Source organism: Medicago sativa, chromosome 7, assembly GCF_051527215.1.
Source record: "Medicago sativa cultivar Bolivia chromosome 7, Bolivia_mono, whole genome shotgun sequence".
In the NCBI taxonomy this organism is placed as follows: domain Eukaryota; kingdom Viridiplantae; phylum Streptophyta; class Magnoliopsida; order Fabales; family Fabaceae; genus Medicago; species Medicago sativa.
In genome coordinates, this window is record NC_140755.1 from 103,972,905 (window position 1) to 103,977,800 (window position 4,896).

Consider the following 4,896-nt stretch of genomic DNA (forward strand, 5'->3'; position numbering starts at 1 on the left):
TAAACTAAAATATGAATTTTACATTCATATAAAATACAAACAAGTGATACAATAAGGTTTCTTGAGTTCCTAACATGAAAATTTAATCAATTATGTAGATGATATTTGGTGAGGAAGTTGTTTTGATCAACTAGAGATGAATAGACTCCAAAGAATGCTATGCTCTGTTTGGTGATTCTAAGTCTTCCACCTAAAAATAAGTCAAAGATTATATAAGATTTATGATCAGGCCAAATCAAGGATGAATTGTGCAAGTGCAGAGTTGGCATCTGACACATTTATGCATATAATGCACATTTATACATAAGCATATAATGAGCATTTATGTTATAAACACTTGCTTAGTCAAACAGGGCCCAAAGCTAACAACATCAAAATTCAATAAGATCATACTTTCATGTAAAAAGCAATTATATTTTGTATAAGTTCTGTGAGATCATAAAATGAGACCTCTGCACTCTGTCAATAAACAAATTGAAATTGCAAACATTACTAAAAAGAAGAATCCAGAAAATTTCTTATTCTTTGCACGCGGCAACATCAAACACATGTAGACTTCAAAAAAAAATCACGAAATTGTGAGCAATATAACAAATCAACTACCTGTATGTTTACTTGATCAAAAAAAAAAAACTACCTGTATGTTTTCTCTAACACTCATTATACTTCTCATATTATTTTTTTGCCATGTTCATTGTGTATAACTATACTAACTTACAATCTAACTAATAACTTGGTGTATTATAAGTATTTGTAAAGAGGTCAAAATTTCTTCTTCCTAACAAGCGGCAACAACAACAAATATAGCTTACCTTCCCAGATGCTGGATCAGGAACTTTGCAGCTTATGATAGCCTTCACACCAGGAGCAGGTTCGGTGACAGTGATAGTTGTGAAAAGCTGGAATTTACAAGCATTTATCACATTTTAGTGAAAAGATAATATAGGAATATGGAAGTCATAAATAAGTCAGAATGACTTGAGATAAAATTAAATTTAACTGCCAAAAGTACAAGAACTTCGGTCTGGTTTTGCATGTAAAGGAAAAACCGGTTGAAACAAAAGAAACAAGATGTTTGCAATTAAGTAGTACTTTCATTAAACCTTGCATATGTAGGATGATATAATATATATACATATATGTGTGTCTGTGTGTGGCTTAACTAAAAAAGCAGACAATGAAAACATGATCTCAATAAAACAATTCAATGTCAAAGGTAATAATTTTACATGCAATCATAAAAAATGATTAAACCAAAAGACACCTTCCAAAGGTGGTAAGATAAAAATCAATTACAAATACAATAATTAGTTTGACAATTCTGTCAAGGCATGCAAATCATAAACATCAAAACAATAATGCGAAACTCACATTTGACTCTGTGTCTACTTTGATATCAGTAGTGTAGTTTTTGTTCTTCAACTGGGTATTCACATCGCCCACAAACAGCTCACCTTTCTTTGTACCTGATGATGTGATAGCCTATAGCACAATACACAAAGTGAGTATAAAACAAATTATTTATTTCTAAACAGAGGTTTTAAATCATGCAATGCAACTGATACATTACATTACATAAACTTATCCATTACGTAAACTTCAAGCTAAGCATCCGCATTGCAAAGTATGGGATACAGGGGTTAGGAACATAAGACAGAGCAATTTTGTACTTGTGCAATTTTGTACTACAAGGCAAGCTATATTTGATCAAAATTTAATAGCAGAGCTGCCTATGTACAGAGTACACAAGCACCAGCTCACTCTAAAACAGAGCATCTGGGATCCGTTGCAGGGCCGGCCAAATAATCTTCAAAAGTAAATAAGGCCTAAAGCAAATTTTGATATTTGAAACCTTTTTGTTTAAAAAAATTTAATGAAAAATAAATTTTTGTTTGTAGGCCTAAAGCGAGGACTTTAGTGACCTTATCCTAGGGCCGGCCCTGATCCGTTGAACTACACTCTACTTTGATGCCACTGTTCTCACTCTAGGTACTATTAGAAATAGAATGCACAGACTTGATAGTAGAAATAGTATACACAAACCAGACCTTGCATACAGTAATAGCATACACAAACCAGACTTCGCAGTAATAGCATACACAAACCAGACTTTGCATTTACATTAAAAACTTATAAATAATCAAGAAAATCTACTTGTAAAATCCAAAAATGGTTAAAACATAAATCAAGTTTAGTTTATACTTAGGTTACAAAATAAATGACGTAAACTGAATTGCAGCCAGTATCTCATTTCCATCATACAACTAAAAAAACATTTAGGGAAAAGGTAGCACATACAAAACTATTTGGCGGAGAGTTCCTTTGGGTCAATGACATCAACAGCCCATCCAATAGAATCATTGGCCTACAAAGTTTGAAACAATTCTTCCCTCTTCTCTTCTTTCAGTGTCTTAGAATCTGTTCCAACAAATATGCAAATGTGACACTGAGTCTAAAATGCCTATACATAAGCTGTACATTTCTGAGTATGTGTATGACACTACTATCATTAATTCATTATGGAGGAACTCATACGCTATGTACCATTGACACAGACACGACAGTGACACATAGACAACAACAACATCAAAAGCCTTATCCCACTAAGTGGAATCAACTACAATGATAATAATGAAAATCGAAAATTAAAGTAGAGAATAGATACCTGAGCATGAGTGAAGCCACTGAGAGGAAAAGTGCAGAACTAACCATTGTAGACACTGATCTCATCCAAATGACCTATAAAATCGAAATCCACAAGCCTGAAGGAGTACTCCAATGCTGCTAGCAGTAACTCCTTTCCCAATTCCACTAACAACTCCACTTGTCTCCAAAAGGTACTTAATTTTCTCCTTAATTTACACCAAACAAGTCCTCTTCAGCTGCTTATCCTATGCAAAATGCACAAAACAATATATCATTATCATTAAGAAGAAACAACACAAGACTAAAACACAGAGATTTAGTGTCATCTCATCACCTCATTCCTTTTAGATTAACTTATTTGAACTTATCTAATAGTATAAGCACTTGAAACTGTTTACGAGAACTTATAGAAACAGGTAATGACGTATCTATAAACTATTTTAAGCTTACTCCCATATACCCTACAATATAGCTTGGAGAGTGAGTTCACGTTCACAATTCACAAAAATAAGCAACCCCAAAACAAACAAACAAAATTGAATCCCTAAAGCCTAAACTTATGGTTGTAACCAACAACTGCTACAACATATCATGGAGAGAAAAACAACATCATCAATATCCCATCTTATTCATTTATCACTTTTTTTATATTTTTCTTTTTGCAGCGATGCTAATAAAACATCAAAATTGAAATGAACCTGATTGGCAACTGTGGACTTCATACAATAAAATGCGAGAGAGAGAGAGAGAGAGTTAAACTTTCGCGAAAGGCACTCAGAATAAATTGCATGCTAATTAGGAACCACCATCCAGGTCATCAGAAACCCACTTCCTTGAAGTAGGAGGAGTCATAAGAGTAGCAAACCTCTGCAAATCCCTATAATCCTTATGCATAGCTTTAGCAGCTTTCTTTCTAGCCATAGCAAAAACAACATGATCCATAGCATCATCATTCATATAAACCTCAAAAGTAATCTCATCTTCTGAAGGAACCACCATATTATAAATCCTAGCAATAAGATCATGTCTACTCTTCAACTCCATAGTTGCCAACAACCCTTGACAGTATCTTCTTCCACTAGCATAAAACTTAAACGTTGTTTAGCCTTCTTTCAACGACAAAGGAGTATCATCCCCGCCATCGCCGATCCCTAAAAGACTGAAATTTTTCTCAAAAATTGAATCTTTAGCAGCAAATTGTAAAGCCCATGAAAGTGTTATGTTCTCGTTTTCCTTTTTACCAGTGAAGTAATTGAGAGCGAACATGATAAGAAAACTACCGCAAAGGATCTCAACGGTGAAGGAACGTGGTTGAGGCTTGACGTTTTGATTATCAGAAGCGGTGGTGTTGGTGTTATCGGTGGATTTGGGATTAGTCGTTGGAACTTGGAAATCAGGGTGTGGTTGAGTGGGAAATCGAAGTTGGTGGTTGAAGGAGGAGTGGATTTGGGAAGATCGGAGGGTGGAGAAGGAGAAGGAGTAGGATTAGGGTTTGGATTGGGATTGGGATCGGTGGAGAGAAATTGAGAAGGAGGTGATCGGAGAGAATCTGGATCGATGGAAGGTTCTTCGAATTCACCGTCAACGTCTTCGGCTTCAAAACCTTCGAAATGAGAATCGGATTGAACAAAGGTTGAGAAGATGCATAGTGAAAGTGAAGCGAGGAAGAAGAAAAAGAAAAAGAGTTTTGGATTTGCCATTGGAATTGGAATTGGAGGCTTAGGGTTTGAAATTTGGGAGCGGGGAGAGTGAAATTGGGAAAGCGGTAGTGAGTAGATTAGGTGAAAACGTGTGATATAACTCAAAAATCTGCGACAGTTCCTTAAGGGTCGCAGCAATTACTAAAAAATCTGCGGCAGTTGGGCTTAAGGGTCGCAGAAACTGTCGCAAAGGTGTAATCAGAGGCAGTTTTAAGGTAAGGGTCGCAAAGTAAGTGTCGCAAAATACAAAATTTCTTGTAGTGAGTGAGTTCACAAGTTTTTTTCTTTTGACAGAGAGAGTGTAGAAGTAACACCGTTAAATTTGAGTTGGAAAATTTAATAGGTGTCACGTTTTTATTGGAGACCAGTACAAACAGTACCTAGGGTATTGTATATAAGTTTTGTCCAATTCAAAATTCATAACCATTTAATCGCATTACCTATATTTATTTATGCTTTGTAAGAACTTATTGTACGCTCGTTTGAAATTATTTAATGAAATACAAAATAGTTTTAAAATTTTACAAAAAATTGTAGAGATGATATGCTC

General features: G+C 34.9%; 1 long non-coding RNA gene and 1 pseudogene across 1 annotated transcript; both read right to left on the reverse strand.

The window, feature by feature from the left end:
* On the reverse strand, nt 1-1,484 carry LOC146911660 (uncharacterized). The gene is made up of 3 exons (XR_015018886.1): nt 1,372-1,484; nt 813-899; nt 1-190 (listed from the first exon to the last, which is right to left on the reverse strand). It is a non-coding gene; the product is annotated as an uncharacterized LOC146911660 (long non-coding RNA).
* A 1,870-nt stretch (nt 1,485-3,354) lies between these two features.
* On the reverse strand, nt 3,355-4,416 carry LOC146911661 (uncharacterized protein At5g49945 pseudogene; annotated as a pseudogene).
* Between the last annotated feature and the right edge of the window lie 480 nt (nt 4,417-4,896).